Source organism: Macrobrachium rosenbergii, chromosome 7, assembly GCF_040412425.1.
Source record: "Macrobrachium rosenbergii isolate ZJJX-2024 chromosome 7, ASM4041242v1, whole genome shotgun sequence".
Classification (NCBI taxonomy): Eukaryota; Metazoa; Arthropoda; class Malacostraca; order Decapoda; family Palaemonidae; genus Macrobrachium; species Macrobrachium rosenbergii.
In genome coordinates, this window is record NC_089747.1 from 26,829,695 (window position 1) to 26,842,988 (window position 13,294).

Consider the following 13,294-nt stretch of genomic DNA (forward strand, 5'->3'; position numbering starts at 1 on the left):
TTTTCATTTCTGATGGTTGCATACTAAACTTCAGGCAATGAGAAAAAAAGGACCCAAAAATGAACTCTCAATCTTAAAAACTAAGCGTGCTGTGATTTTTTGAAAAACTTTTTCCGCTTCGCTAGCTCCCGAACGCCGCCAGCATAATGGGAGACATTTTTGTAAATAGGGCTTCAAAAGTTTAAGGGTTAAGAACCCCACTAATATGTAGCCTTACATATAGGCTACTGAGCTGTAAAACTAGTTTATCATTTTATTAAGCCTAGGATACTGTTTATATCTAATCTAAGGCTATTTGGTCTAAACTACCGCTCAGACCAATAACAGAATATTTCCTAAAATGTTCTCTCTTTTCCTAGTACAGGCAGTCCCCAGTTATCGGCAGGTTCGGTTATCAGCCATCCGGTTTTACGGCGCTTGTCTAGCGACGAAAATCGGCAATTTTCGGCCTGAAAATCCCCGATTTCCGCTTATCGGCGCCGATACTACCTAACATTGGTGCTGATACGATTTTTGGTGCCAATAAGCCCCCGAAAACCGCGGTTATCAGCAATTTTCATTTATCACACTGTCAGAATGGAACTCCCACTGATAACTGGGGACTGCCTGTACTGTATAAGGTATTGCCCTAATCCATATTATTTTAGCTCGCTCTTAAATGTATAGGTTATATAAAAAACAGAAACTTACTTATATGTAACCTTATGGTTAGGCTACCATTTTTGTCTAACCCAGGCTGTTGTTTACATCCAATCGTAGGCTATTTGGTCTATTATATGAAAACAGTAACTTACCAATATGTAACCTTATAGCTAGGTTATCACTTCTAATCTAGGCTACCTTAATATGCAGCCTTAAAGCTAAGCTAAAATCTCATCTAGCACAGATTACCATTTCATCTAGTCCTAGGTTACTTGGACTAGGCTCAAGCTTAGTCCAAAAATGGAATGTTTCATAAAAGGTTATCACTTAACCTAATATATAAGGTACTGCCTAGTCCTGGATTACCGTATTTAGATCATGTGTAAGTGTACAGGCTATATAAAAGAAAAAACTTTTACTAATATGTAGCCTTATAATAAGGTAGATTACCATTTTATTTTGCCCAGAGTATTGTTATTATCTAATCCTAGGGTCCTTGGTCTAAGCTAGGCTACTACTTAGGCCCAAAATAGGGTGTCTTAAAAGGTTCTTACTTACCTTAATTTAGGTTACTACCTAATCCAGGTTATTTAATTCACACTTAAGGATATGCAATCCTAGGTTATGGGCTACAAACAACATCCACTATTAATCTAGTCTAAATTACTATCACTTAATCTGATGCAATCTACTGCCCAGATTATTGCAGAATCATATAATCTGAGAGGATTTTCTATATTAATGATAAATTATGGAATGTTTCTTTTAGTTAAAACATCTAATTAGAATGAGAAATTCTTTAAAACAATTTGTGCTTTTCAAAATTAGTGATCAGCGATCATGAGTAGGCGCTGACCATGTGGTAGCAAGAAACGCCGGGTTTCCAGCTTTCACACAAATTAATTACCAATTCCAAAGATTTAAAAGTAAAACTTTAACTGTAACTTAAAATTAAGCTCTTAACTTGCTATTTCAGATGTTTCCATGATCCTAGCCAATGAAATTGGAGAAAAAGCTGATATTTCGGAGTGCTGGTAATCACACCGAACTGTACATGCATTGACCATGAAGAGTAATGGTCTTGGTCTCTGCGTGGGTCTGTTGTTGACAATATGGTGGACTGTGCATGCGCATTAATCACTTCTTGCTAGTTTTGGCGATGGAAGAACCTAGGTATACTGTACAGCCTTGCTGTAAGATTTGGGAAAGTGCCTCCTTATCTTTGAGTCCATCATGTGTTATAGTGTTTATCACTACAACACAATACCTGACCACAAGACTAGCTAAAAGAGAATTCTTTGATGTTAGTTTGGTCACCATGGAGCTCTGGTACACCATGGAATGGTAACTCCTTGAGGATGAAACAAGCGACTACACTATAAAAAAAAAAATGCTGTATACTGTAGTTGTCCCTGAAATTGGGGGAAGGGGGGAGATGGGGAAGGTACGTAGGAGTATGTATGTTTTGAGACACCAGCCCTAGTGAAACTGAAGAACCACAAACATGTTGCCCCCAAACCCTACTGATATATTGTATAATTTTGTGATTTATCAAATTATATAATAAAGTACAGTGTAGTTAACCTTTTTAATACACAGTACAGTATAAGCAATGCAAACTTTTTATACCATACACATGCATGTACAGTACTGCATACACAAATTCATGTATAAAACACAACAATTAAAAAACATGATGATGAAGAGAAAATGCGAGTCTTATTGCCTGTGAGTTGCATCTCTCTAATTCCTTTTTATTTATGACAATCAATGATACAAAGGCTGTGAAAGATTCAGCTTCTGTAAAATCCATGGTTATACAAATGACAAAGGCCCATTCATGATAAAAGATGCAGATGAACCGGACTGACGACCAACTCTTATAAAAATAGAATGCACCCTCTAGCCTATTACACATAACAATATGTTATCATAAAGTAGTTTAACCAGACCACTGAGTTCATTTATTCAGCTCACAGATCTGTCTTTATTAATGATGAAAGATTAGATTTTATCCTTTAAATTACAACTCCTAAAAATTTTATATTTGGGTTAACTGAAAATGATGGAGAATCTGGCAAAATTTCTTTACTGACTTGTTTCCAAAACTTGATATTTTAGATTTTTATACAAAAATATTTAACTATTAGTGGTTGCTCTACGTCAGTATACATAGGGAATGGATCATGTGGGTTATTTATCAGACATCCATACATCAAAGAGGGTGACCAATTCTAAGACGAGTCAAAATTACCTGTGTGTCATTCATTTTGATATGATGAATTACAGACTCCAAATATTGGTGCTGATCATTTTTAAAGGTTACTATCGTATTCCTTGTTTCATTTATTCTGTCATTCTTCAGTTAAAATGTTTTAGAGATTTTAAGATTTTAATACTAATACAAATACAGTTGCATCTCAAAGCAACATATGCTTTGGGGGTCTGGTCTTTCTGATGTATAACACAGTCTGTTGAGTAGCAAAGGCCCAATATTATAGCCTGCATTTAAATATTTTCTGGGCAGCAATTCCTGTATTTTACACTGAAAACTTAATTTAAGAGATTTATCAAAAAAATATATCACACATAAAATGGTAGCATAGGGTAAAATAATCATAATATGGTACCTGATAAACACAAAAGTCAACTAAGTTCAGGTGTTACTTATACAAGTGATCTTGTCATGGTGGTTGCATCTCTGGCTGTTTTACTGACTTCTCCATTTCCTTTAATGTCTACATTTCCATCATCTTCATTTAATTTGTGAAGTGAAAATTTTATTTGTTGTTCAAGGGTATTTTTGGAATATAATTTTGAATGGTTTCTATAGCATGCCTACAGTTGGTAAATAGACAAATTTCTGTGATGGTATGTCTTTAATAATTTCGATAGCTGATCTTACTGCTCATAATTCTGCCATGAAAACCGAAGCACTGTTAGGTCAGGAAAATTGGTATGTTTTGTTGTGATATGACTGCAAATCCCACACCTGATGAATATTTGGACCCATCAGTGTAGACTCCATAGTGTGAACCTTCAAGCTGTACATATTCTATTACATGTGAAATTCTGAGGTGTACGTATACTTTCTAGATAAATATTTTAAGTGGCTAAGTTTGTATCACATGCATAGCCCAAGAAGTTAGTTCTATTATTGGAATTAGTTTTATATTTGTTGACTCAAAAAGTCTACTAAATCTAAATGGGGAAGGTGGTGAGTGATTGCTTATAAACTTACTTTTTTTATTAAGCTTTTTGTTGGTGAATTTCTTACTAGTATTTTTACACTATGCATCACCACTAAGCAACATTAAAAGTCAAGAGGTGGTTAACCACTTTCGGATTTGGATAGAAGAGTCTGGAGAATATTTAAAAGCCTCAGAGAATATTCTGAGTCCTTAATTATGAAATGGATCCAGCCTTTTCAAATCTGTACCTGAGGCTGAACTTCAAATCCAACATCCAAAGTCTAGAATACGAGTTCTTTGTACACCAACATCAAGGTCGGTCCGTTACTCAACTTACGGAGATAATTTCTTTATCACATTTAATGTATTTTTGCATTTGGCTTTGATGCAGGGTATATGAGCTTTCAAGTTTAGGAATGTATTTTATTAATTCTAAGAGAAAATCAGACTACTAAGATACTTTTAATGTTTGTGAGGGTATGGTTTACAATTTGGTATGGCTTTTTATGCTGCATTGTTGATAAATTAGTTTAATTGTGGTCTCTTAATATTCAAATGGATGGAATTCTTATGTGTAACAGATATAATTCTCATACAACTTTTTGAATATGGTAATCTGGAAAATGTTTAGTGATACTAGTTTGTAGAAGTGAAATTAAAATGGAAAATTACCAGTAGTATATAAGTTGTCACATGTGTTTCACTTAAATTTGGATGAGCAAAAAATGACATCCACAAACAACAAGTCCCACGTGCTTTTGAGATTTATGCATTTCTTTTTGTTGTCATTGAACCGTACATATTTTCTAATTCATGATTTGACCTGAATTTCCTGGAAGATCTGGTGATTTACATTGTAATCCCAAATACAGTTTGGACATCAAAATTCCAGCTATCAAAAGGGACCTTAGAGACATGATTATTTGTAAATTACTCATTATAATTTTAATCTCATTTATTATATTGGTTGCAAGTACAGTGCTCCCCCACTTTTTCGCAGAGACAGGCTCCAGAACCCACCGCAGAAATGCAAAATCCCCTCTAAAAATGCTTATAACTACTACATACTACATACCCTGTACCATTTAAACTAAAATGCTTATAACTATCAATTTTAAAAGTTCACTGCCTAATTTAGTAGTTCAAACAAAATTATACCTTAAATTATCATACTAAAACAATTTAATATCAATTCAAACAAAAATACACCCCAAACCATCATCCCAAAACACCCTAAGTCATCTAGGCTAGTACCCTTTTACAACTGTTACTCTTATGTATATACGCCCCCTAAAATGCTTACAACAATGATTTACTAATTTTAAAATATTAATGTAACCACAGCCAAATATCTATAAAATGTTCAATACAAATTAAATAAATCTTTAATACCGTTCACTAAATTGCTTCTTTTCGTAGAGCAACACTGTTTATTCACTAATTACTGTACTGTATTTTTTCATATTGTGTTCATGACTAAATACAATTTTTATGATAAAAATGATTTACAGTGTACTTACACTGTAGTAATAATGTATCTATATCTAGTATTAAGCTCATTCCAGGTTGGGCCCCAGACTGAGCATGAGACACTCTCTCTCTCTCTCTCTCTCTCTCTCTCTCTCTCTCTCTCTCTCTCTCTCTCTCTCTCTCTCTCTCTCTTTAAGGGTAATGTAAGATGTATTTGAAATGACATTACTGTACTGTAAAGTGTTTTTGGATGATAGAGCATACTGTACAGTACGTAAAATATTTCCTAATTATTTTCATTTTATTTTCCAGTCTGCTTTTACTGGAAAATAAAATGAAAATAATTAGGGAATATTTTAAATATTAATGTGCTCTATCATCCAAAAACACTTTACAGTAATATCATTTTAAATGCATTTTACATTACCCTTAGAGAGAGAGAGAGAGAGAGAGAGAGAGAGAGAGAGAGAGAGAGAGAGAGAGAGAGAGAGAGAGAGAGAGAGAGAGAGAGAGAGAGAGAGAATCGTACATCTGTTATGCTCAGTCTGGGGCCCAACCTGGAATGAGCTTAACAAATACATTGTAAATCATAAGTAGTACACTGTAAATCACATTTATCATAAAAATCAGTGCTTAGCCATGAACACGATATGAAAAAATACAGTAATTAGTGAATAAATAGTGTTGCTCTATGAAAAAAAGTGAATTAGTGATAATTTTATGGATACGGCCTATTGAAAAATCTGCAAATTAGTGAAAGTTCCTGCCGAAAAGTTAAAGATATGTTCCACAAAAATCTGTGACAAAATGAAGCGTGGACAAGTGAAGCATGAAAAAGTGGGGTGGCACTGTAATGTTTTCCATCTGTAACTTGACTGCAGAAAATTGTACATTAGCACAGTATTATTCAGAACTATTTTATCACATACAGGGTATAATAATGATTTTTATGATAAAATCAATTCTTTAGATACTTACCCTCCATCATTAGCTTTATCTGCGGCGGCTTGGCATAGGTTCAACAAGTGTTAAAACTGAAACAATCGTTAATGAGCGAAAAGCTCCCAGTAGTTACTCCCCCAAACTCTAGGGGGAGGGGTTAAGACAGCGAGTATTTTGGTTCATCAATCATCTCTTAATCTCTTAAGAGGGGAGGAGGGAGGGATCTCAATGATGGAGGGTAAGTAGCTAAAAAAAATTGATTTTATCATAAAAATCATTATTTTTTAAGTGAAACTTACCCTCCATCATTAGCTGACTCCAACATTGCACGCTGGATGAGGGTCAGAGATTTCCCTATAACCAAATTACCAGATATTAGAAATATCCTTATCACATCACTGCTTACCTGATGCATATGATCCCATGATAAGTACTTGTCAGAGAGCTCTTCATCAGGTGAGGTCCACTATTGGAAGGAGGTGGAACGTGGACCCTGAATATAGCTATTGGTTGATATTGTGCAATGCAGAATGGCAAATTTGGCCTCTGTGCCTCAGGCCTGCAGAGTTGATGGGAGCTAAAACCTAAGCTAAAAATGATCCCTAAAGGGTTACCACCTACTTAACTTAGTTGCTGTGGCATCTCACACCCAAAAGAACACCACCAATTTTTTCCCCCAAAAAGTGGTTCTACTGTAGATCAGCTCAGGGTGGCTTTCTCCAATGAGGAGTAATGGCTCTGCAATATGAGTCCAACATTACTTACTCTAATGAACTTTTTTTGTTCCTACCAAAGAGAAACAAAGCAATTATAACTAAACACAATCCTGCAGTCAAAACAAAGTTGAGTGCAGGCAGTTCCCGGTTATTGGTGGGGGTTCCGTTCTGAGGGTGTGATGATAACTGAAAATCGCTGCTAACCGAAAATTGGCAATTTTCGGGGCTTATCGACGCCGAAAAGCGCCAATTTTTGGTTATTGGTGCCTCTGTTAGGTAAATATCGGCATCAATACCCACTTATCAGTGCTGCCAAGCGGAAATCGGCAATTTTCGGCGCCGAAAATTACAGATTTTCGTTGCTAGACAAGTGCCATGAAACCGGATCGCTGTTAACCGAGCCCGCTGTTAACTGGGGACTGCCTGTACTGTATCATATTACCATGTACGAACTCCATTACATAAGGTTCCTCACTTACCCAGGATAGGGTCAATAGTGAAAACCTATACAGTACCTGTTCATAACACAAAAGGGGAAGACCAGAAGAAATCTTCCCTGCCGCAACTATAGGTGCTAGTATACGGCAGTCCCTGCTGGACAAAGACGGCTCTCAGGCAGTTAGAAAAGAACACAGAGTTACACCTCTACTGTGCAGCCAAGACTTCACAGTCTAGAGAGAGGTGCTAATGAAAACTAATCGCTGTAGTTGCCATTCTGACATTGTGCACTTTCACCAAGAAATGGGGACAATCCTCTGGAAACAATGCATGGTGTGTTCCCAGGATTAAGGAGTAATACAGAAAACCATGGCATCTAAGACCCAGGAACCTAAGGATCCTTGACAGTACAAAATAGGCTCTTAAACTGCTTCCTTTACGGTTAAGATGGGATGTATAAATAGCTATAGCCCTGACAGGGCATCAAAGCAACTCCTTTACAGGAGTCAGGGTCTCTAAAACTGGGGCAGAGAAAAAACAGAGCACAGCCACCAGAAGGCCCTGCCTTTTCTGGATGTCCTAGTTAAACAACAGGAAGGACAATTTAAAACTACGGTATTCACAAAAACAACAAACGCCGGCCGTTGCTTGAATGCCCAGGGAGAATGCCCAGACGCCTACAAAAAGTCAGTAGTGAGTGCTTATGTCAAAAGAGCACTCACCCATTGCACTTCTTGGTGAGATGTGAACAATGAACTGGACAGAATTCGACAGTTATTAACGAACAATGGATACGCAGATCATATCGTCAAAGCTGCAGTTAAAAAGAAAATAGACAAATTCTACCAACAGACCATGACGACGGCAGAAGAGAACCTTATCATTTATCATCGCCTACATTATGGGACTGCGTACAGGGAGGAATGCTGTAGCCTACGGGGAATCACTGATAGAGGTGTGACACCTAAGGCCCCTTACAAGAAAATTAACCTTAGGATATACAGCAAACCTAACCTAGTAGCAGCCCTGATAATGAAAAACAGCACCACCCCCTTGGGACCAAAAGAGATGTGTACGAACGTAGTGTATAAATTCATATGCCCGGAGGAGATGTGTAAATCTCACAACAATACCTACATCGGCAAATGCTGGCCCACAGAAACCAAGGGGCCACACACCAGCACTTCATCGATATACATGATAGGAAGCCATCCCTACAAGAACTCATTGAAGGCGCACGGGTCGTCCATACATAAAACAACTATGGTCGCCTTTTAATAACGGAAGCGGTGAGTATCGCCATCCAAAAACCGACTCTTAACATTCAGCAAGAGTCGGCTCACATACTCCCTTCCAGCAGAAAGAGGACTGCGCAAGCGAACGCAGACCAGATACAGCGTCCCCCAACGCTAGACACAACGCGGCCTTCAGAAAATACAAGAACAACCAGGTAAGCACAAGTAACACCTCCTATGTGTCTGAGGCCCCACCCAGCACAAACCACAGCCAGCATTGATATCTGCAAAATGTTTTTATTTTTATTTTATATTTTTATTTTTGTAAATATAATATATACAGTATAACCTTACTTTGTAAATAAAAAGAAAAATCCTTTTATACATATCTATTAAGGAATGTTTTGTAGCTACAATAGAATATCCTTTTCATATTTTCTATGTTAAGCATAAACCTTTCGACCCAAAAAGTGGTTCATCCCTTTAATCCCTGGACAAACCACAGCTCAGGTCTACTTTTCCATCCACATGTAGAGACAAAATGATTGTAAATTCAAATTGTAAACCAGTAGTCACTTGAAAATGCCAGAGTGGAGAAATAGTTGTCGTGACAGAAAACAATAAACGGAACAAAGAAGTTTGTATGTTCTTCACCGAAGATTGACGCCTGAGAATCAGAAAAAACTCTGACGATATGAAGATTCCGGCAAAAAACTCATTGATGCCACAAAAGCAATTACTTTCAATGAAAATTGTCTTAGAGAAAAACTATGCCCTAAAAGTATGTATATACATACATACATACATACATACATACATACATACATACATACATACATACATACATACATACATACATACATACATACATACATACATACATACATACATATATATATATATATATATATATATATATATATATATATATATATATATATATATATATATAAATTTATAATTTTAAGAAATTTAAAAATATTCTCCAATGGTTGGCAACACTGTGCAGGTCTAAAGAAATCTTGGTAATGTTACTTACATCCATAAACAGACTGGGAAATCATTTGGAGGGTGTGAGAGGCCAGGAAAAATTTCCAAGGTGGGGAGGAGTCGGAAGGCTGAATGCCATGGGAGGGGAGAGGTATTAAGGCTGTTTACATGAAGTTTCACCCAGAGAAAGGCTTGTTTTGGAAGGTGGGTGGCCGGAGAAGGAATTCCCTGGCTTGGAGAGGGGTGGGAATGCAATGTAGATGGGTGGAGAGGGTTAGGCAGGCGTCTGACACTGTTAGAGCTTTTTTGTTATAGGTTTTTTGTTTATGCTTTTTCCACATTTTATTAAAGGATATTACACCACTATACTGTAACTCCCATTCTGCATATGTTAAAGCCTAAAGCACGTACACACTTACACTCACACTCCTTCCTTTCTTCAATTTTTAGAATACGCTATTCTCATTTTCATTTTTACTGTGCTTTCTCATTTTCATATTTTTATCTGTTTTATCATATGTTTCACTGAATAATAGATAAAAAGAAAATTTATAACCCAAAGGACAGAGAAAGAAGCATTTGACATCCCCTAGTGAGTGCATAAAACACACACACACACACACACACCTTCCCTTTGTTTGAGGGAAGGGGAGATGAGTTATAAATACCTCAACATGTTGCCAACACATACAAAATTCATTACAAAATTTGCATAATAAATATTTTATATAAATATTTCACGGTGAACGTAAAAAATAGTATTTAGATGAAATATAATATCAACAGTGATGAAATATTCTCCCGTGTACTGTTAGGATATGCGTGATAATCATTTTAGAGTCAACTACAAAAACAAGCCAAACACTGACATTAACACTGATGAAATGCCAAATGTAGATTTGAACACACACATGCATAGATTCAAACACACACACATACAGTTAAAGCACCCATGATATTATGTGGTGAAATGAAAAATCATTAATTTGTATAAAACAGAAAATGATTAATTACTTTTTAGTAGTGTTCTGAAAATGAACTTGCTTTGGACATATCACTCAGAAATGTCATGTGTACTAAAGACCTAAACACACGGTGTTCTACACACATTTTCCATGATAAGACAAAATAAGAAATCAGTGACCATCATTAAAAAGAAGTTTAACAACTTTAAAAAATGTTCTTAAAAACAACATTCTGAAAAACCCCAGTCTACAGCACAATACATATATAATACCTGGTGTAATTCGGGGGTAAGGGAATGCTACGAATAAGAAAGGCAAATTTATCATATTACAAGTAAAACAAATGAAATATAACACAATATGGTAACAACTAATTACAATGCTGTTGCAAAAAATATATTAATGGTGATAAAACCATGTTAGGTTGTCAGTAAACATAAGTCGGATACCCACCCACCAAATTGTGTTTGTTTACAAAATAGAGAAAGAGAATTGCCCCTTGCATAATGTTTTCAGTTGAAAGTGTGAAGGTTGTTATTCATAAGCATATAAAGTGTTTGTGGTTATGCAGCTCTAACAAGGTAGGAGTTGTGTTTTGCACCCTAGGTATTTTTAATTGCCCATATCCTGATTTTGCCCTTTTCCGAAATAGCTTTGGCTCTATTAATGCAAATGATTGAGAGAGTGCTATATACATATAAATATACAATAATCTCTTGATATCCAGATTAAGAGAGACAAGGCCCTGGTAAATGAGGGCGAAATCCGGTAAAGGTAATTAAAAAAATCTATTAGCTCAGTGGGCTGGTAAAACTAAGGTATACTTAACTTGACTTATGGATGTTCAAGGGCAACTCTGTACCCTTCCTCACCTTACCCTCAATACCGCATAACTGGAAACAGTCAGTATGCTTATAAACAACAACCATCACACTTTAAAATAAAAACTTTACGCAAAAGGCAATTAACTACCTTTCCCCCCCATAGTTGCAACCTCTTCTTTTTCTCTTTCGTAAATAAATTCGGTAGGTAGGTAGCCTACCTGCGTTACTCACAACCTACCATGGTTTTATCACCATTAATATATTTTTATACAGCAACTTTCTTATCCATTGTTACCATATTGTGCTACCATGCACAAGATACAAAATGTGTGTGTGAATTACTGGCCTAGGCTGGGTGTTACTCTTACAGTATCCATTTACAGAACTCAAAGGCTATTACAGCTGTATTTTAGATGAAGGTAATGGTAATGAACTGATATCTAAATTAATGAACCCATTTATACTGTATTATCATGTTATATCTTCTTGGTAGTATAAAAAACTGACCATCCACTGTATGCATTAAGTAGGCTGGGCTAATGTTTACATTTTCACAATCAACTGATTCAGGCCCACTACTGAAATAAGTAGAAGAATTATTTTTAAAGTTGCTAAAAGAAACAGATTATTACTGGAATTATTATTTGTATTTTTGTACATAATTGTAAAACAATTATGCAAAGGTAAATTAACATACTTATTGTTAGAATAAAATAACTCAAAATCACAAAACAGCGGTTTCCTGACTTGTTTATGTAGTACTCAATGTTATGTCATTTCTTTGGTAATTGGTGATCATGCAATTAGTAAGTGGCAGTTAATTATAAGAGATGGTAATGAATTATTACAAAAGCAATAAGTTTGGTAATCTTGTTTGAAACTCTAGCCTGGTACAGTCTACTGAAACAGTCTACTGAAACTGAAATTCACTCTACAAGCATAGCTTTCCATAGTATGATCTACTGAAAATGAAATTCATTAAGTAAAGACTATTTTTATTTTTTACTTTCATTTATTTACTAAGATAGGATTAATGAGGAAACAAGGTTAGCCTACTGTTATCTGGGTTATCAGTAATGAAACTAGCATGATACATGAGATATACAATGAAAATATGGTTTAGGGGACGAAATTTTAAGGGTTGCATGATACAGTTAACCCCCAGTATTTGCCGGGGATGCGCGCCACTACCCCTAGCGAATAGCTAAAATCAGCAAATACTTAAATAAAACCCCCACTAAAAACGCTTATGACTGCCTATTTTGATAGTTCAAAACACCAAAAAACCCTCTAAAAATGCTTATACCTGAATATTTTAATAGTTTTACCATAAAAAGTGCATTTCGTCACAAAAATAATATGAAAATACAGTAGTCTGTGAATATTTCTCTAAGAAAAATATTGCGAATAGGTAAATTTTCTGTGAATAATGTGTACAGAGAAATCCACAAATAGGTGAGTCCACGAATCATGAGCCCATGAATCCAGGGGGCCAATTGTACATTAGATCAAAGGAAACATGATAAGGGGGGAAGGTCGTCCAATAAAGCTGACTGTCAGTTAAAGTGAAGCATTTTCTTTTTTTGTGACTTAAGTGATGTTTATCGGTAGGCTAGCATCAGCCTAGGTGTGATAACACCGACATACATGAAAAGGTTAACATTATGAAATACACTACACTGATAATAAAGGTAATAAAACCCTTTTTTACCTTATATATTATTGGCATATCTTCATAATGAATAGCCTATTTGAAGAATAATGCACGGCCAGCTGACTAAATGTAAATCTTGAGTTATGTTGTGTTCACAGCAAGCTTTATCTTTGGGAACCTTTCAGAAATTTTAATGGTAGTGTAATTACAGTAGTGATAACATTAAG

General features: G+C 35.7%; 2 protein-coding genes across 15 annotated transcripts in view; one reads left to right on the forward strand and one right to left on the reverse strand.

The window, feature by feature from the left end:
* LOC136840251 (cilia- and flagella-associated protein 298) overlaps positions 1 to 13,294 on the forward strand; it is a 297,225-nt gene that overhangs the window by 232,846 nt on the left and 51,085 nt on the right. For 2 of the 5 annotated variants that reach the window (XM_067106878.1, XM_067106881.1), the window contains one exon: positions 1,619 to 4,507. The exons of the other annotated variants lie outside the window; for them this stretch is intronic. The gene's annotated coding sequence lies outside the window, so the exon portion shown is untranslated. Of the gene's footprint in view, positions 1 to 1,618; positions 4,508 to 13,294 lie in introns of those variants that run through there. 5 annotated transcript variants of the gene reach the window in all.
* LOC136840249 (DDB1- and CUL4-associated factor 8-like) overlaps positions 1 to 13,294 on the reverse strand; it is a 444,913-nt gene that overhangs the window by 68,737 nt on the left and 362,882 nt on the right. The gene's annotated exons all lie outside the window — the stretch shown is intronic.